The sequence below is a fragment of the Pinus tabuliformis genome, chromosome 9 (genome assembly GCF_031772625.1).
Source record: "Pinus tabuliformis cultivar Carrire ecotype Pingquan chromosome 9, CPIR1, whole genome shotgun sequence".
NCBI classification, from domain to species: domain Eukaryota; kingdom Viridiplantae; phylum Streptophyta; class Pinopsida; order Pinales; family Pinaceae; genus Pinus; species Pinus tabuliformis.
Genome location: NC_142307.1, coordinates 119,430,578 through 119,454,076, shown reverse-complemented (window position 1 = coordinate 119,454,076; position 23,499 = coordinate 119,430,578).

Below are 23,499 nucleotides of genomic sequence, written 5' to 3'. Positions count from 1 at the left end.
ACACTGAAGGATTGGGCCGCTGAGGAGGTACGCAGATACCAGAGTAGAAGCAGGAAGGGCTAGGAACTAAGGAACTGAGTTGCGGAGAAGATCTGACCTGAGCTACTAAGCCGGGTATTCTCTGTGTTGTTGACGGCCAAGAGCCGAGTTCTAATGTATTATGTTCTAATACTTTAATGTAATTCGAAGTTGATGACTGTTAAGACCCATAAGTGTACTGCACATCTTATATTATGGCTTATCAAAATTTTAATTAGTCCCCTTGTTACATGAGGCTGGTGCTTGATAGATCAACACTAGTATATTGTTAAGTTCTGTGGCATATATGATGAGTCTCTGTGTATGAGTTGAAGATATTATTATTTTTGTTCCATGTTTTATGACCGCATATGTGTATGACCGCCTGTGTATAGCTTAGACCCCCTCAATACTATGCTGAGCCCTTCTCCCCTTTTGGTCGTGGCACGCTTCGGGTGAGACTCTTTTCCCTTCGGGGTGAGGTGAAAATTCCAACGTTGTCCTAGACTACAATGGACCATTGTTGGCCTTCCATGCCTGAATCCTGGGTCTTTTCCCTGATGACTCGCTCGAGCCAACAAATGATTCTGTTGTGGGGACTTGAAATTAGGAGAACTGGTTCAAGATATGGTGTCGAGGGTGTTTAATATAGAGATCGGAAACTGGTGGAATCACAAGATAGACCAATTTGTGGCAGAAAGAGCTGCCCATAGAATCAGCCGATTGGTAGGGTGCGTAAGCAGATCCTATACGTTGATAGCTCAGATGACCAATATGAAATTTTCTGGTGCAAATTCCATAAAGACCTGTACAATTGGTTGAGGGAACTGAAGCGGCAGAGTCCTTCAAGTGGATCGACAAGAGCCTACCACAGTTGGACTTCGTACGAGATTGCACTATTACAACAGCTGGATAACGAGCGGACGAGAGTAGTTGATTTCTGGGTGAGAACTACAGTAGAAGGGTATGTAGTCGAGTTTGCTGCAGAAAGCTATCAGTCCTACTCAAAGGCGGAGGCGGTGTTCCACTCCGAGCTAAGGGGAGAATTGATAGGAGAAATCCCGACATGGATTAAGATGTTTTTGGTAGAAAGAATGTTATCTCTAGCCACTGCTAGGATGGAAACGTAAGACCTCAGTATTGGGGGAAGGAACTAAAGGGGATTCTTCCCACAAGAATGTTATAGGCATTTTTGGGCACTGCAACCCCAATCATACATGTCCATAAACCAAGGGCTCCTAAGTCCCTAAAAGTGTTGCTTCACACCCTAAAGGAACAAGGTCAGCTGATTACATCATCTCCCAGAAGTTCTCCACAGAAAACTACTCAGAAATGGTCAAAACTGGACCATACTAATTGCTCAGTGTTGAGGGTGAGATGCATCGCACCTATTACACACGGGGGGTGGTATGCATACTGAAAAGTCCTTCTATAGGGTGTGATGGACCGAGAGTAGACAAATGGCGGAGGCAGTTTGCTAAGTGGATGATCTTGGAATCTTCCAGAAACTTCTCCAGGACACTTGTCTCTCTGAATTTGCCCAGGGATGAGTAAGAGATCATCAATCTCCAAGTGGAATCAAGAACTATAAGAGAGAAGACACTAATAAAAATCCCAGAAGTTGACTCACCTCCCTGCAATCATCTATATATGGATCCCTCATTCCAGAGATCCAGAGGTTAGGGACTGGAATTTTGTATCTTGTAAGGAAGTGTTATTGGTTTCTTCGTGGAATATCATAGTGTTTGATGATCTAATTTTTTCATGAGGTGAAAGAAGAGCTTTCATGCTGAAGGATGACGCTGGGTCAAAACAATTGGTTTTAATCCTCTTTGCTATTCTTGATATTAATAAAGCTATTCATTTTTTCCTCCACATTCTTGTATGTTTGATGATATATGCATTTGTGTGGTCAATATATAGTTGGTCCTATATTGTTTATGATTTTAGATCTATGTTCTTCGATAGTATTATGCTACTTTGATTCCACAGGTGCTCTTTGAAGCTGGGTAGACGAAGGAGAAGCGGCAAGGATCTGTCAGAAGGGAGAGGAACCGAGCAAGGAACCAAGCGCAAGACTGAGGTTGGTGTCCTTCATTCCTCTCTTATCTACTTCTCATAAAGGAAAACGAAAGTAGTTTTAGTTTGTTTGTTTCTAAGATAGCTACCAGTCCCAGTGGGACTAGCAACTCCTAGTGGACACTAGATTTCCTGATAACGAAATGGCGACTCCACTGGGGAGCGAATAGATTGTTTGTTTGTCTATGTTTGTTTGGTTTATGAGCTTACAGACGGAGCCTGAAGTCAAGCCAGCTAGCCTTCGAACTGCATTTTCTATGCAAGTGCAAAGTAGATCAATGCTGCTTCAGTCTATCTCTGGGTTTTGTTTATAAACTGAACAATCGATTTGAAAACCTTCTAATTGCCCTAGTGGTGGCTCTAGTAACCTCATTAGATCAGCCCCTGTGATTTCTATTTACTGTACATCACTTTCTCGGCCTAAATCCCTGAACTAAGCTGCAAACTGTGACCCCGAACCCAGTTGAAGTCTCATCCCTGGACCATCTCACTTTCTCCTCTTGGGAATCTGGATGCATCGCACCTCCTGTGTGTAGTAGGTGCACTACATCGCACTTTCCCTGTGTTACAGGTGCACTGATCAGACAAGACCTCTTCTGATCTCAGATTTTGGTTTCTGTGTTCACTCTCTTTAGCTTTATTCAGGAGTTTTGCTGTCTGTGATCAGTATACCACTGTGGAAACTCCCTTCCTTTCCATCATTCCGCCTCCATTGTGCAAAGAAGTGTGAATGTTTTTATGTATTCTGTGCCATTTTCAGTTCTCTTTTAAAAAGAAGTAGCATAATCAAACTGTGTTCTTCTAATTTGAAAGTATCGCAAGTGTCGTTTTCAGTCAAAGAAAAGAATTATATTTTTCTTGACGATCAATTATACGGTTACTCTTGTATATGATTTGAATTAGTAATTTTTCAAGTTTCAAAAGCAGTTTTCATTTCAAAATAGCAAAGGGTCGTCATTATCTTCCTTTCGTTTTTGAAAATAAATTTGTTAGTACTGTCGCTTTGAAAAGATAATGTAGATTTGTACTTAGCATTCTTCTTGTCATTCACACATTAAGAAAGTTGAAAACAAATACATGCATGTGCATTTGCATTTAGATTGCTTGTTGGTTTGATTTAGGACAGTGCATATAGTGTGTGCTCTCTCTTCTATGTTGAAAGAATATCATCTCTCTTTCTTTAGTAGCTAGGATTTTCATTGCAAAAACAAGATTAAACAATTGTTTATCATCTTAGATTGCATTTTAGGAATTATATCTACATCACGCGGTGAACCTGAAAGGCAAATTTCTTAAGAAATATCAATTGTAAAATAAATTCAATGAACATAAAAACGCTTTGGAACGTAACGCACAACATCTAAAAGTCTAGGCTAGAGATGTATTATGGCGTCGTAAAGCCTGGTAACTGTCGCTTTCACTGTTGGTTGGGTGATTCCTCCTCTTTGAGACGACAAGTGCCAGTATGGACTTGTGCTCCCACGTACCGTCGAGTATATATTGGGAGACCACAATAGGCTATATCCTTTATCCATAGGAAGCCGTGTCTGCCGCCCTATCGATCACAATGCACTGAACACAGCATTCGGGAAGATTGACTGTCGTACCGTAAAAGGTATTCTGCAGTTTTGCGATTGGTTTGGTAATCCCTCTGTCTAGATTTCCAGAGTAGTCTATTTCATTCCTTTTCAGACTCCTTAAAGGAAAAGGTCTATCTGAGCACTTGTCACTTCAGGCTCATTAAAAATCGAAGGCGACTAGAGTCATCTTTCATTTTTTCTCGACTCTTAAAAATTGAAAAAACAAGTTGTGTCAAAGCGTCTAAAATTCATTTAATTTGGAAACGCTTTCCCGTTTATTTTTATTTGATCGAGTAATCTACAATCGTGGAAGAAAGTCAATTGAAACCCCGTCATTCGTAGAGACTTACGAGTCAACCGTCTTTGTCCCTAGAATCAAAACTATTCCGGACAAAGCGAACTCATTTAACCGGCTCAAAATCCCCTGGTCTAGTTGGGACAAGTGTTCTGACACCCTCGGAGACTCCGGTTACTCCAAACATTTTTGGTACCCCTGCCTTTACAGAAGAAGTTTTGCAGCCACTAGAGGACAGTAGAACTGATCCTAGTATACCTGAACCGGCTCCATCTATAGCTGATTCAGAAGGTGTTGTTCCCCAAACATCAATCGTTGCAGAATCTATACCTTCTTCGGCACCAGAAATATCTTACGAACCTAACGGTCTACCTCTTCCACCTGGTTTGATTGCTATAGAAGAGATTGTGGAGGATCCACCATCTAGTACTCCATCGCATTTTGGAGTTGGGATCACTCTACATCCTTCTTCATCAGAAATTAGTACACCGTTATCAGAAGTTCCTATAGAATCGCTAGGAAACCTTTTGAATAGACTAGATATGTCTGGATTGTGTCATCTGACACAGCAGTGGCAGAACTGCCTGCTGCCACTTCGACAATGTTCGCTGACGTACCATCTGTCGCAACTAGCTCTCAATCGCTGGATGGAATCCGTCCAGAGGCTGTTTCGACAGTATGGTCTATTCTCATTTGTTCGTCCGGAATAATATCTGGAATCTCTTATGTTGAATCTCAGCAAATTGATACTTCGTAGTGTCAATTTGGGCAGTTCGGTCTTCAAAGGCAAATCATTCCATTAAGCATTGGACTACCGGTGTATGGGGGGCAATATGCCCTTTCATTGTCTCGTCCGGGAGGTCAAACATATGAGGGTTCGCAACAAAATTCAAGTTATGCTGCAATTACATCCAGTGGTTGGATACCAATACTGCCTCAACAACCAAGAGTTGTATACTCAATGGAACAAAGTATGCCTATGTCAAATATCCCCACTACACCAGCTATTGTGATGGTGTCGCAAGTACAAGCATTACCTATTGTATGCCAACCTCAAGTCTCTCAGGTCGCGATCCAGCAGCCCCTTGTCCCTGCGATGCCACCACAATCATCGGTTAGTGGCTCCTTAACTGGAGTGACCCAGGCTCAAACGGGTACCATTACCCCTCATCTCGGTCAAACAGCCAGTATTGGACAACAGCACATGGTCTCACAACCATGGCTGGTGCAATATCAACAACCACAATTCCAACAAGTTTACCAAGGATCTGAGCACCAAGTCTTTGCAAGTAATGGGCAGCCGTATATTCAAAATGGACAACATCAACCATTTCATAATGGTTATGCCCATCAACCTTATCAAAGTTATCAGCATCAAATGCACTATGCTGGTATGCAAAGACCCACTGCTCAAGCAATCCCATCTTATCCTGGGTATGCTTCTCCGAACCTGAATCAACGGTTGCCCTTCGTGGAAACTTTAGAGTTACCAGATCTAAACCGACTAACAAACGATCCAATCGCTTACGCCCCTTGGTGGCCAGCGATTCCTCATAAACTTCCATCAGATATTCCTAAATTTAATGGAAATCTGGGTGAAGATTCGTTGAATCATGTGATGACCTTTCATCTATGGTGTTCATCTAACACTCTAAACAATGATTGTTCGCCTTTTTCAGCGAACGTTCACTGGTCCGGCAACAAAATGGTATATCGAATTTCTTAGAGCCTCGTTTGATAACTTCAGTACCCTAGCTACACCCTTTTTAACCCATTTTCAGTTACCCATAAGGTACGAAACGGGAACATAGCTTCTTACCAATTTCAAACAAACAATGGCCACTCACATATCTGATCATATTCATGAGTGGCGACGTCGTCGTAGAATGGTAAAAACATATGTTCCTAATCAGTTGTTGGCTGAATGGGTTATTAATTCGTTGTTACCTTCTATTACGGAAGATGTGGCAAAGGGAGGAGTCGTCACTGAAGAGCAAGTAATTGCTCATGCGCAATATTTAGACTTGATCTATACTCAGTCTGGCATGCTCTACGATAAAATCCCTGATGCTCCTAGATCGGAATTTTCCGTTCCTCCCTCTCCTAAATCAAACAAAGACTCTCATGCTAGGGATGGCGTGATAGGAACGACTAGTACAAAAACCGTAAAGGCTAAGTCGAAGAAGGCCCATATGGTTTCAGGTCAAAATGCAAATGAAGAACTTCTCGCCTCGGAAGTAAATGTTGTATCAACTGACAAAGGCAAAGAAATCAAGAAACCAGGAGGCAAGAAGAAAAAGAAAGGGAAGAAGAAGAAACAGGAGGATTCGTCCCCCGAAAAATCTTCTACAAACCCTTCTGGAGATAGGAAACCAAATCGTCCATGCCTTATATGTGATGAGGATCATTGGAAAAGAAAGTGTCCATATAAATCTGAGCTTAGAAAATTCTTCAAGAATTCAAAAACCTCGGTGGTATTCACTGATCCATTTCCAAATCCAGGAACAAATCTGGTTGCTAGTGACAATGCTTCCCCGTCCCAAGTGCTAATGTTGTCGGTTTCGAAGTAGCAAAACAATGCTTTGATATCGACAAGGAATAAAGATTACGAGAATCCACAGCTGTCGAACAACAAGGCTACTGATCAACCTAGTAGTGCAACAACAACTTCGACCGAAGTTGTGCCACCCATCATTACTGAACTAATGATAAAGCCGCCAAAGGGAGTAGTACACAAATAGACATTTATTCCTCTTGCCAGAGCAGCACAGCATTATAATATAGTGGAGGATCTGGTCCAATTTCCATCCGCATGTCGACACTTGAGGTATTGCAAAATTGCCCCTCCCAAAAGTAGGCTTTATTATCGGCGATATGTGGGATTGACCCAACGGATTCCAATCTTGTGTCCTTTAATCACAAAGGATATGACCCTCAATTACCAGTTCAACTAGCTTTCCTTATACAAGTGAAAGCCCTCAACAAAACTGTTCATCGAACAATTATTAATGAGGGGGCATCTACATGTATTATGTCGATGAGTTGCTGCAAAAATTTAGGATCTCCACCCTTGTCGCGATCTTCGACGACATTAAAAGCATTTGATGGACTAACATACACCCCATATGGGATTTTAAGTAACTTGCAAATCAAACTGGGGGGCAAAACAGTAGAAATAGATGTTGAAGTAATCAACGGAAACCTCGATTACAACATCCTACTAAGAAGGCCCTGGATATATGCTATGGTTGCCGCTGTGTCGACCTACTTCAGGAAGATTGCATTTCCCTTCCAAGGAGGTATTACAATCGTCGACCAGCAAACATTTCTCCCCAACAGTTCACAAGTTACGGGAAGCATTCTGATGATCCATGGAAGCCCTCATTCGCTTCAAAATATCGGAGTAGGTCTACTAAAAGACCCTATATTAATGGGGACTTTTTCCCTACCGCCTCCAATCAACCTGGCGGAAGTGGCAATGGTGGCAACTTGCAATATGATATCTTCTATTCAAAAGATCTCTGAAAACAATATTAACATGGATCATCTGTAGGCATTGCCTCCAAGCCCAATAGAAATCTTGTAGCAATCAATGTTTTCGGCATGGGAGGCAAACCCAAATCAACGCTCGTCAAGCGTTTGGATAGATAGGTCTAAGGAATATGGTACCCCTTCAGATCCTTGGTCACAAGTACATTCTACAGACGAAGGAATTGTTTAATCAATGATGATTGACGGGGCACCATGGGAAGATTACCACCATCATTCCTATCTTCCGGATTGTAAGGAAGATAATTCCAGTGACCTTAATCATCCTTCAGTTTTTGATTTTCTATCAAATACTGTAAGTATGATGGATTCGGAGGACGGTTCTTATCTCATGTCGACCTCGTTAAAAAATGAAACAAGGAGTAATGAGGATAGTTCTTTTACTATGTCAACCTCATTAAAAAATGAAACAACTCCATTTCCAAATCGAGTCTTTGATTACGATCTTGTAAAATCCAAGTCGAGCCTTTCAAAGATCTCGAAGGTAAACCTTCATTCCAACCACCGTGTTGAATGCAATGAAGCTTGGGGGGCATGCACCTCGATTTGCGTTATTCTGTTGGGGGCATTCAAGCTTGTCACGAGCAGTGTTACCGTAGGGTTCAAGCTCATTAAAAAATAAACCCGCCACGAGCAGTGTTACCACAAGGTTCAAGCTCGTTAAAAAATAAACCCGCCACAAGAAGTGTTATGCGAAGTTCAAGCTCGTTAAAATTTAAACCTAGGCAATGAGCAAATGTTTCCCCCAGAGTTTAAGCTCATTTAAAAAATGAACCAATTTCCGGTAAATAACCATTGTGAATGCATTATCATCAGCTTTTGAGCCTTGGTCGTGTTCTCATCATCACCTCCACTCTGTTTTAGTCGATCATACGCCTCCATTTGATTGTTTACCCTTTTTGAGGAACATCCGCAACGAGTGATTCTATTAGCCATCCTTGTGACACCTGCCATGATTGGAAAATTCCAAACATTACCTGGAATCAGCTGCTACCTGAAATTATCACTTGTTCCTCAAAAAACGAGTCTCCTTTAAGCTCTTTTCATCTGACTCGTAAAATATGAAAATATTGTCGAGCGATTGGCCTCTCCAGCTCGTTAAAGCTATCGGAAGTGCTATCCCTCCCCTAGATTTTAATCTTTTTGTACCCGAGGGATTATTACACAAAAGGATCGAGGGCTTGTCTTGTTCGGCTCGTTAAAACTATCGAAAATTCATCCCTTTCGTATTATTTTATATTTTTTCAGGCTTAAGGGATTATATGACGAAAAAGGATTATTGGAGTCTCCTTCACGTCCCTTTTAGACTCTCTAAAATTGAAAAGGACCGAGTTATCTTTGTCGTTAAACTCGTTAAAACCAAATAGCGACAAACTTGTCCATACAGACAAGAACGAGTTTCAATATCGCTAGGCTCGTTAAAACATAGCAATGGGTTTGCTCAAAGGGAAAATTATAGAACAAGCATATGTTATCCTCCTCAAGCTTGATAAAAATAAAGAGGTACTGGTCAGCAATGACTGGGGAAAAATTGGGAAAAAAACTTGAAGAAACTTTATTGGTAGCAAGTCGCTCTTGAACATGACACTTTCACTCCACGTCCGTGTCGGGTTGGGTTATTCCATTCACCGGTCATGTCACCATTGGTCCATCGCACCATCCATATTTGGGGTTAACGCTACCAATCCATGTCAGTGTCACCGGTATGTTCAAGAGAAGTCGCTCAAAGAATTCACCTGTGTCTCATCTGGTGCAATACATTCACACTCCATTCTTTCATGATCGTCACCTTGAACCCTGTATCATCAGATCATTTTCACCTCCAAAATCATTTAGATGTGGGATTCATTAAGGCCCTCCTATGATGGGTCACTTCTTGTCGACATCAGCTCATTATCCAAGAAGTCGACTTAGGAACAACCCTTTCAGTACTTTGAAGCTTACATGCTTCAATGGCAAGTTTCTCACTTCCGGCAACAGGTTTAAATCAATGGCCTTCGACCGAAAGATTTTGCGTGGTGTGTGATGCCAAGTCCCTTTTCACACCACGCGAATTGTATTGTAGTACCTTGAGGGTCATCATCATTATCGGTGATTCCTCTCGCTCCTGTTAACAGCGTACATCATTGACTGGTAATCAGGCGATGTCTTTCCATGTTCGACTCCAGAACATCTTTCACATGGATCGACTTGTACTCCGAGTGAAGATTGGATGAGTTTGAAGACCCCAAATCTAGTTTCATCCTTCTGGGCTGCGATATATTCAGGAAAATAAAGACATCAAATGTACATTATTGCTACATAGATGATCATCCGAATCAAAGGATGATGGCTCTATCATAATCATCAGTCTGCCACATAGACAGTTGTCTGTATTATGTACATGAAAATGAATTTATAAAGTTGAGCATGGGAATGCCGCCCTCAGATAGATCATGAAAAATATTATGAAGATATTGTATTGTATTGTATCTTATTACAGGTCGCCTTCCAACTCGAAAAAACTTCGGATCCTCATGATAAAGCATTTCACCCAACATCAAAAGATTAACGACCTCATGCTTTAGGGGGCAACTGTTATAGACATTTTTGGGCACTGCAACCCCAATCATACATGTTCATAAACCAAGGGATCCTAAGTCCCTAAAAGTGTTTCTTCACACCCTAAAGGAACAAGGTCAGTTGATTACATCATCTCCCAGAATTTCTCCACAGAAAACTACTCAGAAATGGTCAAAACTGGACCATACCAATTGCTCAGTGCTGAGGGTGAGATGCATCGCACCTATTACACACGGGGGGTGCGATGCATACTGAAAATTCCTTCTATAGGGTGCGATGGACGAGAGTAGACAAATGGCGGAGGCAGTTTGCTAAGTGGATGATATTGGAATCTTCCAGAAACTTCCCTAGGACACTTGTCTCTCTGAATTCGCCCAAGGATGAGTAAGAGATCATCAATCTCCAAGTGGAATCAATAACTATCAGAGAGAAGACACTAATCAAAATCCCAGAAGCTGACTCACCTCCCTGCAATCATCTATATATGGATCCCTAATTCCAGAGATCTAGAGGTTAGGGGCTGGAATTTTGTATCTTGTAAGGAAGTGTTGTTGGTTTCTTGGTGGAATATCATAGTGTTTGGTGATCTAAGTTTTTCATGAGGTGAAAGAAGGGCTTTCATGTTGGAGGATGACGCTGGGTCAGAACAATTGGTTGTAATCCTCTTTGCTATTCTTGATATTAATAAAGTTATTCAAATTTTCCTCCACATTCTTGTATGTTTGATGATATATGCATTTGTGTGGTCAATATATATCTGGTCCTATATTGTTTATGATTGTAGATCTATGTTCTTCGATAGTATTATGCTGCTTTGATTCCATAGGTGCTCTTTAAAGCTGGGTAGACGAAGGAGAAGCGACAAGGATCTGTTAGAAGGGAGAGGAATCGAGCAAGGAATCAAGCGCAAGACTGAGCTTGGTGTCCTTCATTCCTCTCTTATCTACTTCTCATAAAAGAAAACAAAAGTAGTTTTAGTTTGTTTGTTTCTAAGATAGCTACCAGTCATAGTGGGACTAGCAGCTCCGAGTGGACACTAGATTTCCTGATAACCAAGGGGATAAGGGTGCTTCATGGGGATGGATGCAAAAGGATTAAAGAAAGTGAGCGATGTTAGAGCATAGAGAAGGACGATTTTAGCAAATAAGTGGCAGGTAAGAGCAGCTTAGGCCCTAGGGAAAATAAGGAGAGGGTCCCACACGATAGGAGTGGTGATGGAAAAACCCCAAGCTGATGTGAAGGGGCAAGAGGACGCTAGGGCACCAGAAGATGGGACAAAAGGATGTCGGAATCGGGAAGAGGAGGAAGGACATTCCCTGCAGGTTGCGGAAATAGGATCGCAACAGGGAACTGGAGGAGGACTATCCTAGAATGTTGCAGATGTGGGATCACAACTGGGACCCTGTGAAGGATCCTCCCCGAAGGCTGCGGAAGAAGAACCACAGGATCGGCACCCATGCTGGCACGAGGATGACGACAACATGGGTGATAGAATGAGGAAGTTATTCGATGAAGAACCAGCATCCACCAAAGTTCAGCAGCCCCAACCCCAAAGCGCAAGCAACGTTTTCCTCGACCCTCCCCTCGTACCTTATCACAAACCAGAAGAATTCATCTTTAACCTAACAAAAGAAGCGCGAGTATATAGAGCGCGAGAAAGATACAACACTGGTCTTAACACTGGGGGTGATACCAAAACCGACTACAACAATAATTTGGGACTACAGTGGTCACTACAGCCAGGAACCAACGGTTTTGTATTGTTAGCTAATATTCAGAACAGTATGGCAAGATCATTTACAAGATACCCGAAGTTTGTAGGCAAGGGGAATGAGGATGTGGAGCAACACTGGTACCTATGCGAAGCCATCTGGAGAGCCCACTAGACTCCGGATAACGTTTGAGCGGTGGAATTCCAGACCATGCTTAGGGAATGGGCTCTACGCTAGTTCATAAAGTGGGCAGAGCAAAACCAAAACCCAACCATAGACGACATTAAGAGGGGATTTGTGCAAGAATTCAAAGTACCACAAACCAATCAGCAAGGGTTGTCGGAGTTGTGGGAAATCAAGCAGAGGGAGGGAGAAACTGCGTGGGAGCTCATGCAAAGATTTAAGGACGCCATTGCCAAGCTAAGTTATACTTTGGACCCGGACCACCAGCGGGACTAGTTCATCAAGGTTCTCTTTCCCTTGACCAGAACACCCCTGACACAACAAAAGATAGGAACCCTGCATGATGCATAGAGAAAGCATTACCGATAGAAGCGATGGCAGGATATCCCCACGAATACCAGGGAGGCACAAGTTTGCAACACTCAGTAATCACGGGCTTGCAAAGCCAAATCGCAAATCTAACCGAGAAGCTGAGGGATCTTCAGCCCGCACAACCGGCCAGGTCCAATGTTTGTTGCACCCATTGTCTGGTGGAGGGGCACGTTACGAAAGAATGCCCGTGATTGCGAGGTCTTAACCAAGCAGGGGGGTGGCGGGGTCATTGGGAACCACTCCGACTATAGGGGTTGCGGCCATCGGGGCACAAGGACCCTTCCCAAGAAGGAACAATGCAGATTTGTATGAAATCTATAGAATGTATGGACACCTACTGCAGATGTGTCAAGTGCTGCAAAAGTACTCTAGCATCCCCAATAACAACTACTGTGAGTTCTGCGCATTGACTACTCATCACACCGATCAATGCTGAGCGCTAGATGCTCTGGCAGAAAGACTGGATAGATCCACGTTCCGAGTCAATGAAGCAAATCGAGGGGGGCGAGGAGGCAATGGATGCGGAGGGAGATCGGGGGGGCAGAGGATCCCTAAGATGCTACAACTGCAATCAAGAAGGACATGTCACAAGGGAATGCCCGCACCTGAGAAGACCATGGTGTTCACAATGCCGAGTTAACACTCATGTGACAGAAGATTGCCCATAGCTCATCGCGAAATGGGAAGAGAGGACCAGACAGTGAGGAGTTACCCTGGTGAATGCCGAGCCTCGGGCCAACGAAGGCCTCCCTACAACAAATATCAATATAGTCACTGGAGGAGGGAAGAAGACAGGGGAAGATCGCCATGCTTAGGAAACCCCCATGATTGTCAAAGCAGCATCACTGCAAAGGCGTATCTACCCGAGCGCCAGAAGCAGTGTTACCAAGAAGCGACCAAATTGTTTGAAGGAATGACTGAAGATAGGGACACCCGAGGTCTACAAGTCTACGGGCCTGGCCCTGCCCAACCCATTGGGGAATAGTTTAAACTGTTCTTAAAAATTATTGAATATGAGACAATGCTAAGGGAATTACAGAAGATCTTGAAAGCCACAGTATCCGTACGGCGAGAGGATGCGGGACCACCTTGTGAAGTCTGGCCAGAGAAAGCATCCAGGAGGGTAAAGAGGAATAAGAAGAGAAGCGGGAAGGAATTATGAATCAATGTGTAGGTGGTAGGATTCCAGATAAAAGACACCATGCTAGATCTAGGATCGGATGTAAACATCCTACCTTAGAAAACCTGGGAGGCAATGGGGAAACCACAACTGAAGTATTCGCCAATTCAGTTGAGAATGGAAAATCAATACTGCATACTGCCCATCGGAAGATTGGAGAATGTAGAGGTTGATGTAGCAGGAGTAAAAACACACATTGAGTTCGAAGTAATAGACATTATGGGGGATAAAGACCCATATCCAGCACTCCTGGGGATTGACTGGGCATACGAAAACTATGTCGTCATAGATTTGAAAAAGGAACTGATGATATTCGAAGTAGAAGGCCTGAGGGTCATTCAGCCGCTGGACCCTTATCAAGGACCCAGGTTCACAGAACCAATAGATGACAGGGAAGAACCAAGGATGTTAGACTAGTTGTATACTCTCACGGTAGGAAAGAGGGAAGATTACATAAATCGTATAGTCGGAGGATCAGTTCGCTGGAGGAGCATCCAAAGTTCCGAAGCTGGTTCAGAAGCTACATGGGATGCATGGCAGCAGGGGGGATATGAACTAACAACTCGGCGATGTGCAATGATAAGCCGAGTAAACGGGGGAGATATAAGAAAGGACGACATACCGAAATACTGTGGCCTTAAACCGATAGATCATTTTTTGGACAAGATGGACCAGAGTGTAGCAGAAGACTAGAGAATTCCATTTCTGGACATTGTGCTCATGGCAACACCAATAAGATGGTGGAAAGCACATTGCCAAGTATTGAAAGACTCGACAGATGCAAAGTGAGCATTAACGGAAAGGTTTAGTAAGAAGGAAGAGCAGCCACAGGCCAAAAAGAATACATGAGGAATTCAAGTCCCGAGGAACACGTTAAAAAATGCACAACCAACTGGGAAAGTCAGGGACTACTAAGGAATCTGTGGGTGCATGCCTTTATACACACCCTCAGCGCCATGCCCCGGATGTGGTACATCCATGAAGAACTACGATGACAAATAGCTGCTTGGGATGCCTTGAAAACACAATTCGTCGGTGATTTCTCGTTCAAGGATAGTGAAGACAAAATGACAAAAGCGCTTCAAGCGGTGAAAGGAGTTTTTTTCACCCCGGAAACGCAAGTGGAGGGGGAGCACAAAGAAAAATTCCTACAATACTTATTTGATATGGAATCTTTAGGACTGGTAACCTACGATAGAGTCGACGCAGAACTAGAAGAAGACAGATTGGAAGGGCTTAGACATCTAGCCTTTGAAGAAATAGAGGGAGAAAGGGGGATCCGTGAGAGTCCTTCGACAGAAGGTGCTCATCTCCTACCAGTAAAACCGAGAAAGCAGAATATAGGGATGGAGGATAAACCCAAGATAGCATCGGTAGGAGACTACTGGGATGAACAGACCACCAAAGAAATTTGTAACTTGCTACAAGAGTACTAGGACATGTTCCCAACTTTGGTAGCTGAGATCAAGGGGATAAAAGGTAATCTGGGAGAAATGAAAATTGTTCTGAAACCAGGGGTCCGACTAGTGAAGCACAGACTATACCGGTTGAACCCAAGGGTCAAAGAAAAATTTAAAAGGGAGATTGATAAAATGATGGATGTAAGAATCATTTTTCCGGTCGATGAAGCTGACTAGATAAGCCCTATAGTGATTCAAAATAAGAAGGATGCTACTAAGATTAAAGTATGCGTCGACTATAGAAGCCTGAACAATGCATGTGTGCACAACCCGTTCCCCACACCCTTCAGCGACGAAGTCCTAGACAATGTTGCGGGGAATGAGGCTTACTCGTTCACAGATGGCTTCTCGGGCTATCACCAGGTCCGAATAGCCAAAGAAGACAAAAGGAAAACAACATTCACGACGGAGTGGGGGTCATACGCATACAATGTAATGCCATTTGGATTGAAGAATGTGCCAACAGTCTTTTCAAGGATTGTAATAGCAGCTTTCAGGGACTATATTCATAAATTCCTAGAAGTCTACATGGACGAATGGACAATGTATAGCCTACTGAAAAAGCACACCAGCCTGTTGAGAGTAATGTTCGAAAGATGCAAACAATTATAGATCTCTTTAAATTTGAAGAAGTGCATTTTCGTGGTTCCCTTTGGAACCCTACTAGGCCATATTGTGTGCAAAGATGGAGTCTGTGTGGACCCTGCTAAAATAGTAGCAATCATCCACATGGAACCACCCCGCAACATAAAGCAATTAAGAGAAACTCTAGGCCATACGGGGTACTACAGAAGATTCATCAGAAACTATGCAACCATAACAGCCCCAATGGAGAGACTGCTAAAGAAGATGAAGGAATTCATCTGGATAGCAGATTGTCAAGCAACGCTCGACAAACTAAAAGAAAGGTTAGTAAGTGCACCCATCTTAGTATACCCTGACTAGAACAAAATGTTCCATGTACATATTGATGCATCTGGAATAGCACTAGGAGCAGTCCTGGCGCAACCAGGAGAGAAGATGGATCACCCAGTATACTACGCAAGCAGAAAGCTCTCCACAGCGGAAAAGAATTATACAACAACAGAACGAGAGGCTCTAGCAATGGTCTACTCTCTCCAAAAGTTTAGGCACTACCTGCTGGGAGCGCCATTCAAATTTTTCACAGACCATTTTGCACTGAAATACCTAGTAAACAAGCCCGTACTGGAGGGAAGGATATGCAGATGGCTATTGTTGTTTCAAGAGTTCACGTTTGAAGTAGTTGTTAAGTCGGGCAGACTGAATGTAGGCCCAGATCACCTTTATCATCTAGAGACAGGGGAGAGCGATGGAGCAATAGACAACCGGTTACCTGATGTCGATTCGTTTAAGACAGAAGCTATACCCGACAACCTGCAGGAAATAGCTACCCTGCTCACAACAGGTAATTGTCCACAGGACTCCACTGCAATGCAAAAAAGGCACCTGATGGTTAGAGCAGCGTATTACCAACTCATAACAGGACACCTTTACAAAATGGGTTTAAACTAGATAATCAAGCACTGTGTCCTACAGCACGAAAGAGAAGATATCTTATGGGAGTGCCACACAGGGGTTGCGGGAGGACATGTAGGGGGTAAGGAAACAGTAAGGAAAATACTACAAGCGGGACTGCGATGGCCTATGGTACATAAGGATTCAAAGGCATTCACGAATGAATGTGACGTCTGTCAAAGAGTTGGAAGGCCTTCCTGATGCGACAAGCTACCACTACACCCTGTCCATACAGTACAAATATTTGATAAATGGGCGGTAGACTTCATTGGTCTAATATCCCCACCAGCACATCACTCCAAAGCTTGATACATAATTTTTGGGTTGTGTTATATTCTTTCCATGACTATCCCACGTAGTTAACCGGTGGGTTAGTCTGCCCCCCCTTCGTTACGCCGATTTTGTAGCAGGGGTGTCACAGGGGATTTGAGGGGTGCAAGTAACCCCCCTCCATGGGGTCCAGGGCAACGGCCCGGAAACTTTTGTTTTTTGGACCGTATATTAGGTTGGGCGGACCTACCTATGGTTTTGTGCATGTTTTTTGCACATGGTTTTGGAAGCGATGGTTTTCAATCCATGGTTTTAAAAGCGATGGTTTTCAGTCCATGGTTTTTGATGCGATGCTTTTCGGTCCATAGTATTGGATGCTTCGGCATGTTTGAATATGTATTGTAACATTGAAAGGAACATAATGAAAAATCAAGATGGTAGTCCCAGTTTTTGGATCCAGGGTAAAATCTTTATGTATATGTGTTTTATGTGTTATGCTTGCATTGTTTATTTTCTGTGTTTTAAAATTCGTATGTAGGTAATTTTTGTACAGGGTTAAAACCTACTTTTGGTATCAGAGTTGTTTTGGCTACAAGGGGACACCTTTGTTGCTGAGGTGTTTCGCTCGGGACTATGGTAGACCCTGTTCAATGGGAGATCTGCGAGATCGATTCTGGTGGTGAAAAAAGATGGGAAGCAGTGGAAAGATAGAGATCGAGAAATTTAATGGTCAGAGTTTTGAGTTGTGGAAACTCAAGATGGAGGATCTGTTGGTGGATAAAGATCAGTGGATCGTAGTAGATCCAGTTACTAAACCGACAGGAGTGTCCGATGAAGAATGGAAGAAGTTGGATCGGAAGGCAAAGAGCACAATACGATTATGTGTCTCACATTCAGTATTGCTGAATATATCAGAGGAAGCTAAGATGAAGGCTTTGTGGGACAAGTTAGGGACTTTGTACCAATCTAAGTCTCTGGTGAATAAACTGTTTCTACGAAAAAAGTCGTATAACGGGAGGATGAAAGATGGAGACTCGGTGACAAAGCATCTGAACACATTTAATACTATGGTAAGTTAGTTATTATCTGTTGATATTAAAATTTCAAATGAAGATAAGTGGTTCAGTTTGTTGTGTTCTATACCAGATTCGTGGGATAGTCCGGTTATTGCAATAGATAGCAATGCAACTGCCTTGCAGTTTGATGAAATAGTCTCATCCTTGCTGACGGAGGAAATGAGATGGAAAAATATGGAGAGCTAGAATGGTGATGCCTTGTCTGTACGAGGACGGTCCCAGAACAGAAACAAAAATAAGTCATCGAGTGGGAGGTCTAAATCTAGAGGGAGATCTAAATCTTCAGGAAAACCTGTAAAGGTGGTGTACTGGAAATGCGGAAAAGAATGGCACTACAGAAGGGACTGTAAATCTAAAGCTCATGATAAAGGAAAGGGATCTCATGATGCTCCTTCTGCAGAGGCAAAAACCACCTCAAATGAAGGTGGGGATGTGTACTTGGCTTATTCAAGTACACATGTAGATCATGAGGCATAGTTGATTGACTCAGGTGCATCCTTTCACTTCACTCCCCATAGAGAGTGGTTCTGCGAGTATGAGAAATATGATGGTGGTGATGTCTTCTTGGGGGATGACATGAAGGCTAGAATCATTGATCGTGGAAAAGTAAAGTTGAAGTTGCAAGGTGGAAGGGTTAGAACACTTCTAGGTGTTCTGCATATTCCTGCATTAGCCAGAAATCTGATTTTTGTAAGCACACTGGATGATGCAGGTGTAAAAACAGTGTTCGAGAAGGATACCTGCAAGATGGTTCGAGGAGTACTGGTATTGATGCGGGGAGTTCGGATTGGAACTCTGTACAAGTTGTAAGGTAGCACTGTTGTTGATGACTGCAACAGCTTTGTGGTTCCTAAAAGTGGAGCAGAAAATCTAGTGGTCTTTCGAGAGAAGTCCATGATGTGGCATCAAAGGCTTAGACATATTGGAGAGAAGGGCCTTTGAATACTTCATGGTAAAGGTATGGTAGAAGGTATGAGTAATAGCTCTCTAGATTTTGATTTCTGTGAAAATTGTGTTTATGGAAAGCAGAATCGGGTGAGTTTCCCCTCTGGTGGTAAGAGGGCAAAACAGATATTAGAACTTGTGCACAGTGATATGTTTGGACCTGTGAAGGTTCCATCACTGGGTAAGTCTGTGTACTATGTATCATTTATAGATGACTTCTCAAGGAATACATGGATATATTTCCTTAAGAATAAATCTGAAGTCTTTAAGAGGTTTAAAGAATTTAAGGCTCTGGTGGAAAACCAGACAGAGAAGAAGATAAAGGTGTTGAAGACAGATAACAATGGAGAGTTCTGCAGTAAGGAATTTGAAGAATTATGTAAGAAGTGTGGTATAGCACGGTAGAAGACTACTCCATACACACATGAGCAAAATGGAGTTGCAGAAAGAATGAACAAGACGTTGATGGAAAGGGCAAGAAGCATGCTCAGTGGTGCCGGGTTAGGACAAGAATTTTGGGTAGATGCGGTGGAGACAGCATGTTATTTGGTCAATAGATCACCTTCATCAGCGTTGGAGGATAAGACTCCACAAGAGGTATGGACTGGTAAGAAACCCTCTCTTTCATATCTGAGGGTATTTGGATGTGATGCATATGTACATGTTCCAAAGGAGAAACGAACCAAGTTGGATAGTAAATCTGAAAAGTGCATCTTTATTGGGTATAAGGATGGTTTAAAGGGTTATAAGCTTTGGAACCCAGTAACAAGGAAGGTTGTGTACAGCCGAGATGTGGTGTTCAGAGAGATAAAAGATGTTATTAAACATGAAGTCCAACCAAAGGAACATGAGAAGATAGAGTTTGAGCTTAAGGAGGAAGAATCAGACTCTACAACGGAGAAGGAATCAGAAGATGAAGAGCCATAAACTCCAGGTGTGAGAAGATCAGTTCGAGAAAGAAGACAGCCAGAAAGGTATAGTCCGTCTGCTTTCTGTTCAAATTTTGCTTTATCTATTACTGATGATGATCCCAGAACTGTGAAGGAAGCAGTAGAATCAGAAGATGGAAAACTTTGGAAAGAGGCCATGGTTGATAAAATGTCACCTTTGCACAAAAATGAGGCTTGAGATCTAGTGGAGTTGTCGGCTGGAAGGAAACCCATTGGCAGCAAATGGGTGTTCAAGAAGAAGACAAATGTAGAAGGAAAAGTGGAGAAATACAAAGCTCGGTTGGTAGAAAAAGGTTATTCCTAGGTGCCGAGAATTGATTTTGGTGATATTTTTTCTCCTGTTGCCAAGGTAACTTCTATTAGATTACTTTTATCTGTTGTTGCTACTTTTGATTTTGAGGTAGAACAGATGGATGTGAAGACAACAATTCTTCATGGGGATCTGGAAGAGGAAATCTACATGAAGCAACCTGAAGGCTTTGCAGTGAAGGGTAATAAAGAACTGGTATGCAAGTTAAATAAGTCTATGTATGGGTTAAAACAGTCACCAAGGATGTGGTATCAGAAATTTGATACATTTATACGAGGACTTTCCTTCACCAGAAGCAAAGCATATCACTGTGTGTATTTTAAATTAATTGGTGACCATGATATTTATCTAGTCTTTCATGTGGATGATATGTTGCTGATTGGAAATGACAAAGAAATTATCCGAGATTTGAAGACCCAATTGTCCTCCAAATTCGACATGAAAGATTGTGGTGCTGCCAACTATATTTTGGGCATGGAAATTAAAAGAGATAGGGCAAAGAGGAAGCTCTGGTTAAACCAGAGGAAGTATGTCGAGATAATACTGCAGAGGTCTAATATGCAGGATAGTAAATCGGTGAAGGTTCCTATCCCTGTAGGTGTGAAGTTATCTACTGAACAACGTCCCAAGACACAAGAAGAGGAAGAGGACATGTCCCGTGCTCCATATGCAAGTGTAGTCGGTAGCCTGAGGTATGCAATGATCTGTAGTAAACTAGACATTGCACATGCAGTGAGAGTATTGAGCAAGTTTATGTCAAAACCAGGGAAGGAGCACTAGACAACAGTGAAGCAAGTTTTCAGGGATTTGCGTGGCACTAGTGATTATGGTTTGTGCTACCAAAGAAGACCAAGATTGGATAGAGTGTTGGATATTTGTGGCTTTGTTGATGCGGACTGGGCTGGAGATATGGATTAGAGAAGATCTAGAAGTGGGTATGTGTTTAACCTATTTGGAGGTGTAGTCAGTTGGATGAGTAAGAAACAATATGTAGTGGCACTATCAACTACAGAGGCAAAATACATGGCAGCCACTCATGCAAGCAAGGAAGTAGTTTGGTTGCAGAGATTATGTTCAAGTATGGGGTTAGTACATGGAGCTATAAGGATAGACTGTGACAGCGAAAGTGCAATTTCTTGGAAAAGAACCCTGCATATCATTCAAAGACAAAGCACATTCATGTTCATTATCACTTTGTGAGGGATATGATAGAAGACAAAAAGGTGTTGCAAGTAAAGTTGGACACTTTGAAGAATACTTCAGATGCATTGACAAAATCTGTGAGCCCTGAGAATTTATCTTGGTGTAGAGAAACAATGGGCGTTTCAGGGCTGGATAAATGACTAAGCTCTCTTGTGTCCCCCTGTGGAAAGAAAATAACAAGTGGGAGAATGTTGGGTTGTGTTATATTCTTTCCAAGACTAGCCCACATAGTTAACCGGGAGGTTAGAGGGGGGGCGGAGCCCCCCCTTTGCTGTGTCGATTGCATAGCGAGGGGTCACAGGAGGTTTAAGGGGTGCAAGTAACCCCCCTCTATGGGGTTCGGGGACCTACCTATGGTTTTTGGACCCTATATTAGGTTGGGCGTACCTACCTATGGTTTTGTGCATGTTTTTCGCACATGGTTTTGGACGCGATGGTTTTTGGTCCATGGTATTGGATGCTTCGACATGTATAAATATGTATTGTAACATTGAAAGGAACATAATGAAAAGTCAAGCTAGTAGTCCTAGTTTTGGGATCCAGGGGAAAATTTCTGTGTATATGTGTTTTATGTGTTATGCTTCCGCATTGTTTATTTTCTGTGTTTTAGAATTCGTATGCAGGTATTTTCTGTATAGGATTAAAACCTGCAATAATTACCACCATAGAGTACCTATCGAAATGGGCAGAAGTCGCGCCAGTGAAAGACTGCATAGTAGAAACCGCATTGCACTTTATTTTTGAAAACATCATCTCAAGGTTCAGATGCCAAAGTCTCACAAGAGACCAAGGTACACACTTCCTGAACGAGACAATCCATGTCCTATTAACAACTTTTATGGTACAACATCATAAGAGCAGCCCTTACCATCCACAATCAAACGGTGCAGTAGAAGCATTCAACAAGATACTGGAAAAAAGACTAACCAAAATTGTATCAGCCAACAGATATGACTGGGATGAAAGAATTACAGCGACGCTCTAAGCATATAGAACAACAGTTAAAAGACTCCACAAACAAACTCCATTTCAGCTGGTATACGGCAGAGAGGCGGTGATGCCAACAGAGTTTGTACTACCCAGCATGTTTATTTCAGAAACAACAAGAATGAAAAATAACAGTGCCTTGCGGGACAAAATAAGCCAGTTGTTAGAGCTCGACGAAACGCGATTCCTAGCGGAGTTCCATCAATTTGTCGAGCAATGAAGACAGAAGGCTTGGCATGATAGGCACATCAAGAAGAAATCGTTTGGCGTCGGCGACCAAGTGCTCCTCTATGATAGTAAGTTCCTCAAGTTCCTAGGAAAACTATAGATGCACTAGTTAGGCCCGTTCATAATTTCACATATAAAGGAATCAAGTGTGTTCAGACTCACGCAACTGAATGGAGTCCTACTGCCAGGATGGTGTTTGGTCAATTTAGTGTGTCCTAAATTGCTATTTAAAATGTCAATCCGAGAGTCGTAAACTGTTGAAGTGAAGTGCACTGTATATGCAAGATAACCAATTTCTTATTTCTTTGTCGTTTTTGAGTTTTTTGGTTTGTTTTTGGGTTTATCTTCTGTTGACTGCCTAATGTGAGATGGCAGAATTGAAAGTCAAGTATGGATGGCAATAGCGACTTCTACAATGATTTTCCAAACTTTTAAAGTTCTCAAAAAGGTTTTAAAACTTGCTGTGATGAAATCAATTCCTAAGAGAAAATAAAAATGTACCAAAACAGTGAGATAGTGACAATGAAGCTCAATATCCTTTCTGTTGTATAAAAAGAGAAAAAAACTGAACTCAAAGCAATTCAAAGACTGTAAGCAAAGAAAACTAAATCACACTACTTCAACTCATATTCTGACCCCTCACCATTCGACTCGCTCTGGCTATAGGAGGTAATCATAAACAAATTGAGCAATCTGATATCTAAATTGCATGAAATGAAATTGCATAAAATGAAACTAAGATTAAACTACACATTCATATTTCAGTCTCTAAAAATGACATGAGTAATCTAATCACTAACTTGCAGAAAAGTAAACTAAATCATACTACATCAACTAATATTCTGATTCCTCACTATTTGAGTCGCTTGGCTATAGGAGGTAATCATAAACAAATGGAGTAATATGATATCTAAATTGCATGAAAGTAAATGAGCAAAACAGAACTGAAAGAAATGACAATGCTGGGATTAAAATTCAGAACATAAATCAGCAGAAGGACAAGA